General features: G+C 48.9%; 1 protein-coding gene across 2 annotated transcripts in view; it reads right to left on the minus strand.

Annotated features, from left to right (window-relative positions):
• Positions 1 to 18,706, minus strand: part of TNR (tenascin R) — a 281,523-nt gene extending 262,817 nt beyond the window's left edge. Inside the window, exon 1 of one of the 2 annotated variants that reach the window (XM_037907415.2) lies at positions 18,419 to 18,706. The gene's annotated coding sequence lies outside the window, so the exon portion shown is untranslated. The remainder of the gene's footprint in view (positions 1 to 18,418) is intronic. The other variant, XM_043553066.1, reaches the window with a different exon arrangement.
• Positions 18,707 to 19,305: the final 599 nt, after the last annotated feature.

Raw genomic sequence — 19,305 nt, forward strand, 5'->3', positions numbered from 1 at the left:
CCCAGGACAGTTCCCTAATCATTGAACCATCCTTCCTCTCTCTAACTATATATTTGCGAAGTATGAATGGGTGGTCTTCCTTCCGCAGTTGAGCTCAAAAGATAGGTGTCCATTTTAAGGGCAGTTTTCAACTCTCATGACCACTACCCAAACCAACCGACCTGAAACTTCACATACCACTTCTCTTCCTGGCCAAGATTTTCCTGCAAAAAGCTTCAAGTAAATCCTGGAAGGCTTCTGGCCAGACTAGTTCACCTTTAGTCCTGGTTTCATTCTCTCTCCCCATCACTCTGTTCTCCACTTCAAACAATTTTCTTACAGTTCTTTGGCTCATATTTCCAAAACAGCTGTACCTACAATATCAGAAAGTGCACATCTCTTGAGCTGAGCTGCTTTTGATGGGGGTCTGCTGGAAACAGTAGGAGATCGCAACAGATTTTAAATGGTTTTCATGTGAATACGAAAGCACAGATGGACTATTCATGTAAAAAGTATACACACAAGGGGCACGATTTACCTGTGTACTACGTGTCTCATTGGGAATTGTTAAGGTAATTCTCTTCCCATGGCTATGCAGACAGATGGAGTTTGCACAACTGCTGCATGACAAGGAGGAAGGTATTGCTGTTCGTGTGATCACCGATGAGGCAAAATTTTGCTATGAATCAGTACCATTGCCATAGCATCTTGGCCACTGCCAAGGAGACACAAGGGGCCAGGCTCGGCTGGGACCCCACACCTGCTGGCCAAGAGCAGCAGGAACCGGGCCCTGCATGGGGGGAACCGGGCGGCCTGAGCCCAGGGCACTGACGCTCCCCGCCTGCCCCTGCTGCTGCAGAAGCTCAGGCCACCCGGCACCCTGGTGCAGCAGTAGGATCCCTATCAGGCTGGTGGGTTTGTGTAGATGCAGGACGTGGCCTGTATTTAGAAGTCAGTCCTTGCAGAGCGCTCTATGGTCCCAAATATTTAAAATTTCATTCAAAAATTCACTGAGTTTTTCAACAAAGAAGACTTTCCCTTTTGTTTCAAATGGTGAAGTTTCACTGTGGCAAAATAGAGAAATTTAACTAAAAATGTAGGAAGTTTTCTGCAAAAAATTATCAAGTTCCAAAGTCATGTTGGACAACATTTTGCACAGCTCTACTGAACTGAATAGAGAAGGAATGGAGACTGGAGTCTTGTCCTGATAATGAGTGTCTTTCCCATTGGCTTCAATGGGCTTTGGATCAGGCCCTAAGAATGATTCATAGTCCTCCCCCCGAGGCACTCAAAAATAGGACAGAGCAGGGTCTTAATTGAAATGAAATGTATTTGATGCCATTTACCTACCTCTGGGAGACAGAAAACCCCGCTCTGACCAAGATGACCATAGCAGGATTTTCAATTTCCCACTGTAGCCATGAATGTCAAGCTACCAACCCTGAAATTAAAGGGACCCTCAAGATAAAAATTGCATAGGACAAAACAAATTCCTTCCCTGTGTAACTAATAACCTGAATGATTAAAAATAGAATGGAGCTGGTAAAATTCATTTCCCCTTTGATGCTCATTCAGCTTTGATAGCTAAACGATCTCATTGTTTTCTGAAGCTGGGTCCGGGCATCACTGAAAGCACTTGAGCACCGCCCATGCATTTACCGGTTACATCTCATAATGCCCCCAGGAGGGAAATATTTCCCCATTTTGCAGTTATGGGGAAGCCGAGCACAGACGTTCATGGTTCACCCAAGGACGCTAGGGTAGAGGGGCTGGCCATAAATTGTGCAACACTTTTTTTTTGGCCATTTTCAAGTCCCACCTAGTCCTTGCAATAGTTTAACACTGACCCAAACACAAAAATTAAAGGACCCACCCACCCTCTGATGAGTTATGTAATTTATGGACAGCCCTGGTGCCCAATCTCCCACAGCTGCCTGTTACCTGCATAAACATCTGTTCAGATCCACAAATCTGTCCAGATTGCCTAATTAGACAATGATCCTGGTTAAATATCCCACCCCCTCCTTCCTTATTCTGTTTTCACTGAATTTTTAAAAATCATTCAAATGTTTCTAGTCATGTCACCTTCTCACCCCAATCCCAGGGACTCTCAAGGTAGGTTTTCTTAGTAACATGACAGCCTGCCAGAAGGGAAGGGTAGTCTTGTAGCTAGTGCATGGGAGTGGGATGCAGCCAATCCCAGGCTCTCCATTGGTGACGCTGACCAAGTCTCTGGAAAATACCACCACTCCCTTTGTCTGCCTCATCTATTTAGATTGCAAAATCTCAGGGGCCAGCACAGTCTCTCACTAGGAGTTTGTGCAGTTCCTGGCACAATGGATTTCTGGTCTCATCTGTGACCTCTAGCTACTACTGCAATCATCATCCTCCTCCTCCTCCCTTTAACTTTGCTACACAATCCCTCAGATCAGCTGTGCTTTAGAATGATTCTCCTCCCATCATCTTTGAGGACCAGGCATGCCCCTCCTACACCCTTTCCCCAAGCCACCCATACAGAACTGCTGGAAGCCCCTGGCACGGGACCATCCCTTGCTGCCTGTGTTTGTGATTTGTTTGCTCCCTTTTTGCAATGCGAAAGCTGGCTGACCCACTCCCTGGGATTTTAACCTCACCCACTTGCTAGGATAGCCGTAAGTGATTTTAGACGTATGGATGCAGCATTGATTGATCTGCTCTGTGATTGCAGTGCTGCTTGGGTTCCCAGGAGGTGCTCTCCCGATACCTTTCCACAGGATGAGTGGAATCTCTCTTTTCTCTACACACTTTGGTGTCTTGAGTAATTCATGTGCTTTCATGCTTTGATCATATTCCCCCCTAAAAACAAATCAAGACCTTGCATGTGAGTGGTTTTTCTAAGCTTGCCCTATGACTCTCCAACTGGAGCAATTACGTACTGTCTTATGCTGGATTTTGGGACTGAGTGGGATTGTAGTGAAATTTAGGGCATAAACTGGAGCCCACCACTGCCCAAACTTCTTGTACACAGCTCTGCTAAAGTCACTTTGTCCTGACCTGCAAGGCCCTGGCTGTCCCAGTATTGGGCCTCAGAGCCCTACCAGTGCAACTTGCTACTGTTGCACTCACTCCTCCTCCAATCATGGCTCACTATCCCAGCCTCATCAGCCTACCTGCAGATGCCACACAGTTCTGAAAAACCCCGAGCACCTCCAGTTTTGCCCGCAAGAACCAAGATAATTGCCACCAGGGAGTGGAAGGAAGCCTAATACCAATGTGCGTTGCAATGAAGAATTAGGGACAGCTAGATCCTCAGCTGTGTAAATCAACATCACTCCACTGAAGTCAGTGGAGTAATGCCGAGTTACACCAGCCAGAGGTTTTGCCCTTTGCTTCTAACGGCATAAATAGGGAGGGGCAATTCTTCTCTGGAGTTTGAATTTGCAGGAAAGGTGTCAGATGAGAGAGACAGATCCAGCTTCTTCCTCTGTTACTTGCATTGGCCATTAGCATTTTACACTTCTTTTGTCCTCGTTGCTCAGCCACTTTCCCTCATTTGTTTTTTAAACAATAATTTGAATTTTTATTAGGTGCTCAGCTCCTGTCTAACTATCCCCATTTGAATTGCTGACACACAAATCAATAGCAACATGCTCTGGCAGAGTGGATTCCCTGGCATTAGAGATAGCCTCCAAGCTGATTCTTTCGAGATGAAAACGAGTTGAACAAACAGAACAGATTTCAGAGTAACAGCCGTGTTAGTCTGTATTCGCAAAAAGAAAAGGAGGACTTGTGGCACCTTAGAGACTAACCAATTTATTTGAGCATGAGTTTTCGTGAGCTACAGCTCACTTCATCGGATGCATACCAGCAGGAGAGTGGGGTGGGAGGAGGTATTGTTTCATGGTGTCTGTGTATATAATGTCTTCTGCAATTTCCACAGTATGCATCCGATGAAGTGAGCTGTAGCTCACAAAAGCTCATGCTCAAATAAATTGGTTAGTCTCTAAACAGAACAGACAATTTTCTTAAATAAAGCCGCAGCAGCCTCCGTGGTTATGCTGCATAGAGCGAGCGTTTAGAGGTATTCTTTCCCTTCTCCTTGTGCTCATTAGACACCATTTCTTCTTTAACCATCTCTCCTCCACTGCAGAGCTATTGAAGAGGGGTTGGGGAAGTACAAACAACTAGCGAACCTGCCTATTATTTAGCAAAGACCCCTGAAACTGGCAAAGAGGATTCTGAAGATACAGGAGACTATTAAACCCCATTGCGTCTTACACCCCGACCCTAGCCCCTCGCATATTTGCTGTTGCCATACTGAGTACCTTTGGGGTCATTTGGCTCTCATCATGTCTGAAATGGCCTTCCTTGTGGCATTGTTGTAGGGGAGGGAGCCCACAGCCTCCTCCATCTCTGACATCTTGTACCCAAACACAATAATTCAAGGCCTGAGCCAAAGCCAATAGACTTGATACCCATTGACTTCAATGGATCTCCAGCCCTTCCATCTCCCTTGAGAAACCAGCTTACTTAATCTCTCCAGGTGTGTCAACTGGTAACAACTCCTGTGTGTGTGTTTGTTTTCTGTGGGAAACTAGTGCAGAGAGATGTGATCTTGAACAGCCAGCTCACTCCACCAACTTACCAGCAGAGAAAGAGCAACACTAAGGAAACTAACTTGGCTTACCTGCCTTCCAGACAAAGGCAGGAGAGAGACTGTTCCCCAGGGACAGCAAGCAGAACCTCAGCTCTCCAGCTCACTAAATTAAGCTGACAAAATACAAATGGGGAGGGGGTAGGAAGAAAGGCAGGGAGTGAGGGTCAGCTCCTGCTTTGCATGTTAATAACTCTGGCTTTTCAGCCTCAGACAATTTTAATAAGAGATTAACTGATAGGCATTTTAAAAACTGCATATCAACATCTAGATCCAAGCTGCAAAGCCCCTGGATAGGAGAACTCCACTCCCTCCTTCCCTCCCTGGGCAGTAGCTCCTTGCATCTCCACAACAGAAATTCTGAATTCCCACACTCAGAAATTGGGCCAAGTCTTTGCGGCAAAGCTCGGGCTGAGGAATGCTGCTTCTCTGCTAAACACTCATGTGCTCACATCCCACTCCCTGCTTTTTACCTAGCTAGTGTCACCGGCAACTATTAAGAGCACAGGAGACCAGAATATGTCCTGCCCCCCACCACACACACACACACACACACCCCTACCTTGTTAGCCCCTTGAAGGTTGGGGATTGTTTAATAAATGATCTATATTATGGTAGGTGCTTAGAGACCTGAACCAGCATCAGGGCCCCGCCTATGCTAGGTGCTGGACAGACAGAGTGAGAAGTGCGCCCCCGGCTAGAGGCTGAACAACATACATAGACAAGGCAGACAAAAGTAGCAACATCCCCGTTTTATGGATGGGGAGTGGAAACGCAGAGATGAAGTGACTTGGCCACAGTTACATGGGGAATCTGTGACAGAGCCAAGAACGGACTCTAGATCTCCTGAGCCACCCATCGAGTACCTTCACCACAGGCCCATCCTTCCCTTCACAGCTATCCCGAGGTCTAAAATCAGTGTGTAATTTGTACTGAAAGTGGTGCCGTGGCTCAAGCAATTTAAAAAAAAAAAACCATTTATAACTGATGTAGCAAGCCCGGAGGTGCCGGGGCTCTGAACTGCCAAGCCCTGGCACAAATTAAACCCAATCTAAAGTAGTGATATAACCCTCATTTCCTGGAGAGCTGCTGAAACCTTTGGCATGTGGCTGAAGCCAGACAGGGCCCTTTGGAGATTCGTTCTCAGCATCCCGCCCAGAGGGGAACACTGACTTCCCAGCCTATGAACCAGCTCCTACCATTCTAAAATGATGACAGCTGGCTGGCTTGTTCCAGGCCACCATAGTTCATGAGGAGACGACGCTGGCCTGGGGAACCCAGAGTGCAGCAAAGATGCAGTGAGAAGCGCCACAGTCCAATGGATAAGGTCCCGTTACTCAGGAAACCTGGGTTCTAGTCCCAGCTCTGCCAATGCCCTGCTGTGTGACCTTGGGCAAGCGTTCCAGTTTCCCCTCCTGCCACTTCGTCAGTCTTGCCACTTAGAGCATGAGCTCTTTGCGGCAGGGATGCTCCGCTTAGCCCAATGGAGCCTCCAGGTGCTATTGTGATATGGCTAGCTAGTAGTCTAGTGTTTGATGGTTTGACAGCCTCAGGGTTGGCAGAAGCAGAAGGCTAGGCAGCTTACACTGCAAGATAAAGTGGCAGAGGGTGAAGCCACTGCACAGCATAGGAAAGCTATGGGGACATAACTAAACATGGGCTAACTGGACATTCCCATCAGCAGGACTCGGACTGTGTACACACATATCACAGTGTAAGTGTTCACAGGGCCAACAGCCTGGGAAATGCCACCGTCCTTACAGCTAAAGGGGCACAGAAAAGCTCAAGCTCCATCATTAACTGACTACATGTACATAGGACAGTGACAGCTGTCTGAGAACACGTCCCCCTCTGTCCACATTCCTGAAGCCGAGTGTAGAGCTGATTCAAACTAGCATAGCTGCATGGAGTCAGTACTGACCTACCTCACCTGGGGGTCTGGCCCATTAGCTTTCAACCCCCTGCTTATCATTTCCTTCATGCACCACTCCCCACCTGCTAGCCTTGTGTAGGTGAACCTGAAAGCCCCTCATTTCTCTGCCTGTTGCTGTCAGCAGACTCAGTTACCTCAATCCTTACCCCATGTTCTCTGGGATTCTCCATGCCTCTCCCAGGCCAGGCGCCACCACACCCAGCCCCCTGTTTTGCTCCCTCCTGGCCTGTCTCTGACTTACCCCTCCTTGTTGCCACTCCATACTTCTCAGCCATTTAGCCCCCTTATGCTGCTCCCAGCCTGCCCCTGGGCATCTCCTACCTGAACTAGGAGCACCACCCCTTGTACCCCTGCCTCTAGGAGTCTCCTACCACCCTGTCAGCACCACCCCTTGCACTCCTCTCCCTGCACCAGCACCTTCAACCTCAAGCTCTACAAAGTCATCATTTGGGGGCCTGACTCGTGAGACAATTTTTAAGCCAGAGATTTCTCTTTTTAAAAGCAATTTGAGGTTCTTTTCCATTTGCCTTGTGGTTACTGAGCCTTTAGGCTGCACTTGCTTTGCACTTTCGAGCTTTTCTCTGCAACTGCGAGGGCTAGAAACTCACTTAAAAATATAAAGCTGAGATTTTTCACGCAAACTCACCAGTGCAGGAACCGGGGCTTTAGAAATGCACCAAAATAATTGCCAAACTCACGAACAAATCACAAGAGCTGGCACACCGCTTCATCCTCTCAGCAGCTCCACAAAACCACTCCCCTTTCACTGTCTGCAATGTTTGGCTCCCCTTACGCCACTCACTTCTTGCTTCCACCATGTCCTTCCCAGTGGGAAGTCCTCTAGACACAACAAGGTGCTCAAATACTGCAGTCACGAGGGCTGTAGAGGTGGACGGATAAATAAGACAGGGCCGACTGTACAGCAGAAACCAGAGTTTGTGTAAAGCCCATATCAAAGTGCATTGGCTTTCATTTCTGCTGCCTTCTGTGGGTTGGTAGAATAAAAGTTTTATGATTTTTATAAGCCTTCTATAGTCTGAATTTGGCCATAACATTGAAATAGCCCTCCACAAACCACAGCATGCTCCCACATACAGAGCTCTTACATCATCATCTGTTGCAGCCGCATTCAGTGGCATCATGGACCATCAAGCCTAAGCTTCCACCTTATGCCTCACTCTGTATTGGATACATAACCCCATATAAGGGGAGCATAGTCCATCGTGTACTAGCACACTGAGATACGGCCACCTCTGAGGATTGCAAATAACCAGGCAAATTTAAGCTAACTTTTAGCTGTGAATGAAAACAGAGTTTAGAATTATTTGCTTTTTAAATCCTTTTTTTTTTTTTTTTTGTAAAAGTCTCTAGGGAGAGCAGAGCATTTCTCAGTGACACCTTCATTCCCTATCATACCTGGAGACCCCTCCGTCATTCTCCTCCCAGAGGGGTTTGCTTTAATCATTATGTGCACTTGTGTACGTAGAAAGGATACGCCCACGTGCTGTGGCCAGGAAATGCAGACAGACACACACTGGATGTCTATTGATCTCCCCTTCTGTAGAGATACAAATGAAGCCTTTTGCTTTTTACGGCAACTTTCAGCCACATTAAACTTCATTTCTACATCTATAAACATAGATGGCTTTGAATGGGAGGTTTGATTGTGGAGTTTACAGGTTCCATCTATCTTGGTTAGAGATGCCGTTCTGGGCAACAGACAGCACTTTTATAGGGCACCTGTGCTGCTGTCCCTTTAAGTTTTTCACACTGTACTTTAATCACACTTCCAGCTCTTTGGTGTCAGCTAGCCACTGGGGGCAGAGTGATATCCTTATGAATGCTCACTCCAAGAGCTCACTTGTCTCTGAGTTTTGAAACCCAGTGGGGGCAGGGGAAAGGAGAAGAATCTTGTAACATCACCTGACCTAATATCCACACCTCTTTGCTACTTTACCAGCCAAGGTTAAACCTTGATATTTACAAGCTGGCAGGAAGGTCTCCATCGCCACTTAAACAGGCAGGGCTGACAAAACTGACTTATTCAAGTGTATGTTTTACTGAAATCCATTTAGGCGAACACAGAATACACAAGTACTGCTGTTCCCTGCACCGCAGTGTTTACAATGCCTCACATGGCAGGCTCCAGCCTCACTCGCTCTCTCTGGATGCATTTGCTGGAGATAAATTCACAGTAATCTATATAAACTCCAGGCTTTGACATCGCAAAGCATCAAAAAATTCAGACAATTACTGGGCCCCACCAGGAGGCTGCTGAGAGAGGTTGTTCTAACGGAAAACATCACTGTAAAGCAAGGATGATGGTTTTGAAATAAAACCCAGAGACAGAATTAGAAGAGAGGGGAAGCGAGAAAGATCAAATTGAGGAGCGTAAAGACCAGCTTGACCCTAGGTTGAGAGAGCAACATCTAGTACAGACCCAGTGGGGGCAAATCTGGTTAAGTTTAGCATCAGGGTAGGGCACTGGTTAGTTGTATTAAAATGCTATTTCCAGACAATTAGCTGGGGCCAAAGAGCATCAAAGGCAGCCTAAGCTATAGCATAAAGGAAATGTAGTAGGCGAGCATACTCAAGCAGTATGTGCTCAAAGAGGTATGAAAAGCCAACCAGTTTAGGCTTATTAAAGCCCCAGAGATATGGAAATATCAGCCAGAGATATGAAATATCAGCTTTGTTAGTGCCAAGGAGACCTAGAATACCAGCCAGCCAGGCCGGGGATATAGAATACCAGCCAAGCCACACTATTCATGCCAGGGAGATATAAAATGCCAGCCAACCCAGACCATTAAATACCAGCTGAGAGACATAAAATACCAGCTGTGAATTAATGCCAAGGAGGACTAAACCAAGCCTCATGAATAAGCAATAATCACTGATTGTAGGAAGAAGCTGCTGGAAAGCCAATGCAAAGGGATGCAGCGAGTAACAATGCTCATGAATGAAGTAGCAGCATGGCTAAGTGCCCGATTCTGCCACGCTTATTGATGTCGAGCAGCAGCTTCGTCTGCCACCTTCATTCAGCGGGAGTAGCTGTGGAGAAGGGCAGTGTTCCACATGCGTTAAAGCTGGCAGAACCGTGCCCTGAAGAACGCAGTTGCAGAGGGAAGCTTGGCTGCCCATTGCTCCCCTCAGGGATTATAAACACATGTCAGGGCATCCCATTGTTCAGCCATTGACCCGGCAAGTGACATTGGGAGCCATCAGTTCCAATGACGAAGGGAACTCGGCAACCTTTCTGCCTGCCTTTAAAATGATGGCGGGGTAGATTAGGCATTGTTCCTGGTACCTTTGGAAACCTCTCTGGCTGGCAGTCCCAGCAGCATCAGCACAGAAACCTGTATGTGTCTGCACCCAGCTGGTTGGTTCACATAAGTTAAATGCTGTTACAAGTTGGTATTTTGCTCAGTTACCTGTTGCATTTTGTGGTAACATGGCCACATACCCTAGACAGCAGAAAGGAATATCATGGATTCAGACAGTTGACGTAGGATGTGCCTTGTGTATTTCAAAGGGAAGGTACAGTGGAAGTTTGAAAACATCTTAGCCCCGAAGTTCACTGTCTTCTGCATTGACAGGGATCAAAGGTTGCTCATAACTTTGAATGAAACTTTTCATATTTAGAATTGGTGCCCATGAGCCCCTCTAAAATTGCCTCTCTTCCTCCTGGGGCTCACAAAGGGAAGTGGTCTCAATGTTGTGCCTCAAATTCCAGTCACACAACTCTCACTAGAGAGACTTCCTCTCAGCCCACCAGATGAGTTCCCATTTACCTACCCCAAGAGGCAGCCCCCCGCCCCAAAATCAGACAGTTGGACATGATCAGCTATGCCCTACAGTGCCACCTACTACTTTGCCTCAGACTCACTGCTCCATCCAGGAATCCTCTGATCATGGGACCCAGATCCTGCACGTTTTTTCTTAATCGGCCCCTTGTGATGTCAAGCTAAGTAGGGAAAGGGAAGCCTCAACATGTCTGAGTTCTGACTGGGACTCAAGCCAACGCATGGTAAACTCAGGCATAGCTCCAGAGCTGACAGGAGAAGTCTGGCTTCATGGGGAATAAACTGACCTCTCTCTTTCCCAGTGCTACATGGATAAACTTAAGTAGGATAAACTCTTTCTGGACAAGTACTCCTCTTCTCCAGTCAGCCAGATTCCAGGGGTAAGGTCCTGGAGCTCGAGACCCTTTGGGCAGTGGCAAAGACCACCACTTTGCTGCTGGGCAACACTACTTCTGTTGCAGCTTAATGTACAGAAATTGAACTATTAATGGATTATTTATATATACTGACAGTAATGGGATTCCCACCAACAGGGCAACTGCTCATAGTCAGATTAGTATCTCGTGTATTGCAAGTGCCCTTCCACTGAATGAAAAGCCCACAGGCCACCAGCTGCTCAGGTCTATGGCGATGAACTGATAAGGCAGTACAACAGCAGACAGATCTAACCCGGTACAGCCTGGTCCCTCCTTGAGGTAACCAGCTAATCTCACACAGGTTCCCACATGCTGAACAGCCACACTGCAAGTGAAGAGACTTAGCAGGAGGCTTGGTGGCCTGTAGTGAGTTATTTCATGTAGTTTTAATTATATATCAGACCACTCTTGCATGTGTTTTAAAGCTATGTCTGCACTGGTCTACGTGACTAACTCCCACCTTTGCAGGGAAAACCCTATGGCCTGAACTCCTTAGTTTGTCTTGAAATGAGACAGAGGGGTCATCCCTCAAGCAGGATAGTCAAAGGATTCTTAAATTACAACAAAAGCTGATTGAAACGACTACTGTTGGGGCTGGGTAGAGACAGTCTTTAACTAGAGGTCAAATTAGATTGTATGGGACACTATGTGGTTGCTTTAAGTCAGGGCATTCCTATGTAAAAGGGAAGTCATGTGAGAGACTATCAGAAGAAAACAATTATAGAGCAACAGGTACAAATGGCAACTATGCAGGAGGACATAATTACAGAAAGGGAAGTTATGAAGTATAGCTAGAATGGTAGATTGTGAGGGAATCGTGCTACTGGAAGAGACTGAGTTGCTTCTGTCTCTGCTAGAATCCATCAGACATGGATGGATTGTGTGTCAGAGAGAACGTGTCTCCCTTTGTCCTTTTATTCTCTCCATGAACCTTCCAATAAGGGACTAGAAGAAAGAATGATCCACCTCCTTGGCTCATATAAATACATCGAGCTTCTAGTGCGTTCTGCCTGACATACGACAGCATGGCAGCTAGCGCTGCGTAGTTTGGGGATGATGTGATATCAATTCTATCATCAGGTGGGTGGATTCTCTACTATCCTTGGGGAGTGCTGATCACCATCCCTTCACCTTTCAAGTACGTAAGAGCCAGCAAGCGTAGTGATCACTTCCAGCTAGCTCCACAGCAGAGTTAGGCCCTACATGCCCAGTTAAAGCCATTGTGGGGGTGTTGGGATATGGGATAGTGGTGTGTGAGAGTCATGCTGGTCCCACCTGATTCCAGCCTTGTCTACTCCGGGATTTTAGCCACTGGCATAGCTGCAGCAGTGCAAGACAAACCTGAGGTCATAGGCATCTGTGCCAGTCACACCGTGTCAGTGAATGGCATGTCATACTTGGGGTTTTCTACTACCGCAGCGATAAGAGCTCAATCCCCAAACAGGCTAAACCACACAGCACCACTGTAAGTCATGTCACTCCAGGTGTTTCCACCAATGCAGCTACACCTGTAGGCAAAATCCCATTGTGACCGGCACATGTGTTCTCTCTTTGGGGGAGCAGCATCCAATGAAGTTGACATTTAATTTCTCATTACAGACACAATTAAAGAAAAAAGGGATTACAAATGAATACCGTATCGCGTCACAAAGTGCCTCAGCTCCTGCATGCCGGGTTTCTCTCTTTTCTGCTTGGGCAGTTTCATCAATTAATTGACTTCTTTCACCATCTAATTTATGATTACTTTATGTTTGCTTATATAATATGCTTCAAGCCCTGCTTTATACCCTACACAGTTACACTGCTAATGATCCCTCTCACACTGTGTTTATTGCATTTTGCTACCTAGTCAAGAAAGATTCAGACACAAATGTAACAAGAGGACTAGTGATCAGTTGTAGAGCCCCTTCACTTCTCAGTCACCTGCCCCAGAGCAGCAGTGAGTGAAGTTCTTACCCTATAGTGGCCTGTGTGCAAGGATCTCGCGTCCCGCATGCCAGCTGGTTCTAATTCACACCCTCATTGGCATTCCAAGACAACAGGCCAAGGATTGAGTGGCCTGTGGAGAGTGGGGATTGAGACAGGTTAGTAGAGGGAACCTGTGCACTCCCCTTGCCTGCCCTGTAGGTGGTCTGGGGACTGAAATGAGGCCTGGTCCATGCATAGATTTTGCACTGGTATTAGGATTCAGCTTAGGGGTTTTATAGTTTACTGATCTAGTTAGATTGGCATAAGCCCTAGGGTGGACACTGTTATACTAGTATAAGTGTGCCTTATACCAGTATAGCTTAGTCCCCTTCCCATTCAGGAACAGCTATACCAGTATAAGAACATTTAGACCCGTATAATAGCATCCACACTACAGAGGCTGCACTGCTTTAACTATAGGAGTACTATGGTATAACTTGTTGGTGGGGCAAGGTCTCAGGTGGACTTTGTTCTCCAGGGTTCATGGTGGTACCTTTCAGCATCCCTGAACTCACTTTGAACAATAATCCACAAACATCTGCCTCCCCCTACAATGGGCCCAAATGGAGGACCCAGTATGCGGGGACACAACCATTAGTCCTACTGGAAACAGAATGCTGTGGGCTTTCTTCTTGCCTCGTAAGTAGCTCTTTCCACAGCCCCCCCTTCCTGCTCTGTTATTTTTGATGTGAAGAAGGTTAAGGAACAAGTCTGAGGGGGGGGGTTGGGTAGAACTTTGGGACTAAACTGAGTGACGACTCTCCAAACGTTGCACCCACAACAAGCAAATGGCCACAGCGGCAGATTGAGGGTGGACTTCAAAGGGCATGGAGGTTTTACAGTGAAAACAACAACAAAATCTAAAACCATCACTCCCCCAAGAATACTTTATTTGGGTCACTCCAGGTACAGAGTGGATTGGGCAATTTAACTTTTCTGGAAAAGCTAGAGCTGCATCTGGGGGTGGAGACCACAGTCCAGGTTTCAGTACACTGAAGCATCCAAGGGCTTGTCTACACCAGGGAGGGTTTTCTGGTATATTTATTGCAGCAAACCCTCCTAGAGGAGGCACAGCTTATATCAGCAAAACAGTTCTAGTGCTTGTATAGCTTATACCAGTTCCCCAAATGAAATAAACTATACTAGCGAAAAGGCTCCTAGACTAGGGCTTCAGATGGCATAGCTACATAGATTAGGGGGTGATATTTAGTGGTAAGTATACTGCCCTCGGGTATAAACTCAGCCTAGAGCCTTTCCATAGGGGTCTGGATTGGCACAGTCACCTGCACATGGAAGGCAGCATTGTGCTGCTAACTGAAGAACCTCAGCATTGTATGGTTGCACTTCTACAGCACCTTCCACCCCAGGGTTGCCAAGCCCTCTACAAGCCGTAATGAACACCCCTGTGTGAGGCAGGTAGATTGGTATCATTGCCCCCTTTCTACACATTCAAGGGGAGATTGGAGCAGAGACATTAAGGGCCTGATTCTCAGAGGTTCTGGACTCCACTGTAAAGTGGTGAAAGAGTTTGGAATCAGGCCTTTACAAGGCCTAGCCTAAAGTCACACAGGAAGTCAGAGCCCCAAAGTCCTTCCTCCCACTGCGGTGCTTTAGCCACTAGCCCATACTCCTTTGCACGTCAAAGAGCCAGCAGAATCCGTAGCTAGCAGGGTCAGGATAGGGGTGAGTTTTCTTCTTTGCCCTGGATCTCAGAGCTTTGAGTATTCCACTTCCCAGCCCCATTCTAACCTAGGTCTTCTCCCTTATGCCTCCAGGCTTGGGCCCAGACCCCATCACTACATTGCTAAGATAACCAAAGCAAAGGAAGAGCAGATGGGACCCACCTTTCACCCTCATAGGCCCTATGAGAGTGACACACTCTGCAATCCTGAGCATGCCACCCCTGAGCTCAGTAGAAAGCACTGCCTTTAATTATCTGGACCAGGAAGCACGCTTTCTGTCTCAGAAGCTGAGGTGCTGCCCATAAGGCAAACCCAGGCACTGCAAGCATGAAACGGGACCAGCAGTTGAACCCATTTTCCCACATGCCAATGCAGGGTGCTGCCCACTAGGTAGCACGCTGTCTTCATCAGGAAAGAATTTGCTTTGAAAGAAGAACAGGCAACTCCCTGAGAGTGGTGCTGGAGCCTGCTGCCTTGTGCACACAACTGGCAGCAGCCAGGCAAGCTTCTCCCCCTCTGCCCCGGAGGGACTGCCTCTAGGCACTCAGCCCCCAGCATTTGGCACCTCTGGTGAGATTGCCAAGTAGGGCGCCAGCTGCAAGGGTGGTTTGTGCAATAAAGAGACCTAACCACTAGAAATGGCAGTAAGGCACCCAAACTCATTGCCCATAGGTCACCAAGCAGTGTTATATGCTGCTGATTTGAACCAGATTATAGCTGGGGACCTGGGGTCCAAAAAGCTCTTCACTACGTTTTGTTTCCAGTTTCTTTGATTAAGTCTTTCTTATTTCTCAGCAGTTATGCAGGGGACCAAGATCACAAAGGCCAAGTAAACGGGCTTGGCCCAGGAGGTCACTGCAGGATTGGACAGGGCAACATCAGCCTTTCCTACAGCATTAGCTTTGGCTAGTGCATCCACAGTCATGGGCCCACATGCCCAACCCATGGACCTCTCTTGGCCTAGCCAGCTGCTCTTTATGCTCCACATGGTTACAGTAGAAGCTGCTGGGAAATGCTGCTCTCCAGCATGAAGGGAGAGCAGCCCTAAAGCAATTCAGACAGAAGATCTTCCCAAATAACTCTTTACAATTTGACAGCACAAATGGAGCTCAGAAGGCCACTACGTCCACCACTTAATTCCCAGTTCTGCTGATCATCTGCTTCAGAAACTCAAGTCCTGCGCTGAGCCCCCAGCCCAAAGGTAGGGTTAGTTTAGGAGCAGGAACTCCAAATTTCTTGCAGCAAATTGACATGTTGGTTCAATAGAACTGTGTGTTTAATCCCCAACATCCTAATGAACAAACAGACTGGAGGCCACATTCTGCCAAGGCTGCAGAGCTAGCTGCAGTGTTTATCCATTGCCAGAGTTTATGTTTCCCTGTCTGTTTGTCCTTGCCCAGTCTTTACGTGCATGCATTAAACTGCTGCTTCCCTGCCCAGCGATATAACTCATGCATGTTACCCATCCAGTGCTGGAAGAGCCATGAGGACAGAGCAATCAGAAAGGTGACCAAAAAATCCAAGGGTAAAACAGACATTCCTTTAGTAATACAGGCCCTGGCAAGCTAGCCGGCAAATGCAGAGACAGGGAACTGCCTTGTTCCCAGAGAGCGAGGCGCTGTCAAGCCCTGAAAGCTGGCCCACAAACAGAAAGAGCTTCAGAGTTCGTTATTCCTTTCATTTGGAATTTATTTTGTTTTATATTTCCCATGAATTTATCAGTGATTATTTAAAGTTATAAAAGGGGGTGGAAATCAGTACCAAAAAACCCACTTTACAGTTTTCTGGGTAACTATTGGGTCAATACTGGGGGACAGGAGTACAAAAAAGCAGCATTTAGAGAAATGTAAAAGCAGTTTAATGCTGTGGTTTCTTTAATGAGCTGTATATTAGCAGTATGTACACTTACAAATACACACATGTATCTTCCACTGCATTGCCTTAGTTTAAAAGCCACATATTTACACTTAGACTAACATTAACACAACAGATCTATCTACGGTAATGTACTGGATTTTCTTAATAATCAATACATTCTTGTACTTGAGGGGGTCCAAATTTGGGACAGAAAAAAAGTCAAAACCAAACAATAGCTTTTGTAAAACCCAGGGATTTTTCAGTTAAAATAAAGAACCGTTAAAAACTGAAAACAAATGGCCTTAGTTCTCCCCCCGCAGCACTTGGTCCCTGAATAGGGTTGGGAGACAGCTATTAAACATACAGGAGATCTCTGTCTAAAGCGGTGCAAGAAGAAGGTGCAGCCGCCAGAGGGGAAGAAATACTCCTTCCTAGTCCTCTGCCACACTGGGCCTAATTCTCCCCAGCCCTACTGCAGGCTGTTTGCATGAGATCTTTAAGTAGGGATGTACTTTTCACAGGGGAGAACAGAAAAATAAAACCAGACTGAAACCCTGTCCTCTGCAGTACCCAGCACCTGGGACCAAGCTCTCCGATTCTCCAGTAAACATCTTACACTGGGCCCCATTCCTCCCCCTGTTAAAAGTTGTAACAGGTAATTGTGAATGGAGTGCATTTAATTCATTTGTGTGTGGGAAACGCCCAAATCTCCACTTCAGCCAACCCTCCCCATCCCCTCTCCACGGGAAACCTACAAGAAGCCAGCAAAATGAGAGCTGTGTTACACAGCTAGGAAAACCAAATCAGCTAAACTTCCTAAGTGTCAATTTCAGGCACTTCAGACTCACTTCCAGGGACAGCTCTAGGGGTAGTCAAGCCAGGCAGGCGTCCCCTGGAATGGCCAGAGTTCAGATGAGAAGAAAAAAGGGACAAATTCACCAAAGGGCTCACTCAGTGCTTCTTGTCCAGGTTTGTCAGTTGCATCCATGTCTTTCCTCCTTGGGTCCCATCCACCCCATCCCTCATTCTACTTTCTGCACCCAGGTTCTGGCTTCCCCTCTAAAATCAGTGAGGTCTTACTGGATCCCCAAGTGCTTTACAAAATATCAGGCCAGATCCTCAGCTGATGTGAATCAATTTAGCTCCATTGACTTTGCTGGAAAACTGCTGATTTACACCAGTGTATGATCTGGCCCAAACAACATACCAAAAAAACAAAAACAAACAAACAAAAAAACCCAAACCCTTTGCCTACCCCCATCTGCAGCCAGTTCTTCGGTGGAAGGTGGCAGCTGTGTAAGGAATATCACCCTACAGTTAGGGCAAAAAGCAAAGAGCACCCTATCTAGGGGGAAATGCAGGGGAATTTAGGGAAACAAACTTTAGCTCTCCAAGTTGGAACATCGGGGTTCTCAGAAGCATGGGATGTTCAGTGACCCCAATCCGTGGGGACCTCCACATGGCACTTCCCTGAGCCCAGTGCCCCACACCATACTGGGGGGCTGGGTCCCCAGACTCAGAGGGGAGCACGGCACCCCCACCGGCCCTTCCCAGGAGGGGCTCTGGAGGTGGGAAAGCAGGCGGCGCAGGAGGGAACGCGGTCAGGTAAGAGCCTTGCCATTGGGGGCTCGCCGTGGCTAGGGACTGAACTACAGCGCACAGAGGAACCGAGCTGGCCTCGGACGGTGTCCAATGAAGGCCTGGCCCGGCCGCCTTGGCATGCAGGAGGGAGCATTTCCCCAGGGCGGGCGCGGCGGAGACTCCTTGCAGAGAAGCGCACCCAGCCTTGCAACTCCCCCCTCAGGCCCTACCACTTGCCAAATCGGCCCCTCGCTAGCCATCACCGAGCCACTGAGGGCCCGATCCTCAGCGAGCACCCCCAGCAGCCTCCGCCCTGCGCCGCCCCGGGCAGGGACACTCCACTTGTGGCATCCCCTTTCGGCCAGGTTGCGTGGCTGGTCCGCCAGGGGGGAACCCGGGGCTCGTCCCCCCCGCCCCGACCGCGCCGTGCCAGGAGCTCCCCGGCTCGCCCTCGGGCGGGGCTGCGCCCAGCGCAGGGGGCTCGCAGCGAGGCCGGCTCCCGGCAGCGCTCTCCGTGGTGCTGAAAACCAGCGGGGGCCGCCCCGGAGCAGCTGCCCCGGACTTACCGGCAGCAGCTGCAGCCAGGCTCCGGTGCTCCGCGGTCCCGGCTCCCCCGCGCCCCTCTGCTCCCGGGGGGCGAGCGGGGACAGCAAGTCGGGCGGCCAGCTCCGGCGGCGGCAGCTGCCCTGGGGATCGGCGGCTCCCAGCTCCAGCCGGCTGCCCCTGCTCAGCCTGCCGGCGAGCAGCGCAAAGCCCGGGCGCAGGCTGCGGCGGAGGGCGCCCGCGATGGCTCGGCTGTGGCTGGCTCTGGCTTAAATTTCAGCAGCATGGCTTCCCCCCCCCCGCCCCACTCCCTGCCCGCCCCCCGCCGCCTCTCCCGGCCTGGCCCCGCACGCAGCCCCCTAGCGGGCACGGGGGAGCCTGCACCGGCCCCGGCCGAGCCAGCGCCCGCGCCGGGAGGGGAGCCTGGGGCAGGGACTGGCGCTGGGGGTGCCCCCCGACACCCCCGTTTGGGAGCCATCAGTGGGTCCCCCCAGCGCGGGGAGGGGAAGAGAAGCGCCTGGGTTTGGACAAGGGCTGGGGGAACAACTCCCCGGGCACTCCCGGAATAAGGGGGCGTGGGGGGGGGTTTAAATCCCGTGCCCTTCCTGGCTCGCCGGGGAAGAGCCCGCTCAGGACTCCCTGCAGCCGTGTGATGGGGTCTCTAAGGCGGCTGGGAACGAGTCTGTGTCCGGCAGACGGCCACCATCACTACACAGGGCACACGCCCCTGGGAGCTCGGACCAGCCCCCCGCGGCCGCGAAAGGCCCGCTCCCGATTGAGGCGAACAAGATCTGTCTCGTAGCTACAGTTAAGCATCAGACCCTCCACTCCTGCTACATCACCAGCCTGGGACCTGGATTGGATTCCTGGCTCTTCCACAGGTTTCCTATGAGACATTGGGGTAAACTGC

The sequence above is a fragment of the Chelonia mydas genome, chromosome 8, assembly GCF_015237465.2.
Source record: "Chelonia mydas isolate rCheMyd1 chromosome 8, rCheMyd1.pri.v2, whole genome shotgun sequence".
NCBI lineage: Eukaryota > Metazoa > Chordata > Testudines > Cheloniidae > Chelonia > Chelonia mydas.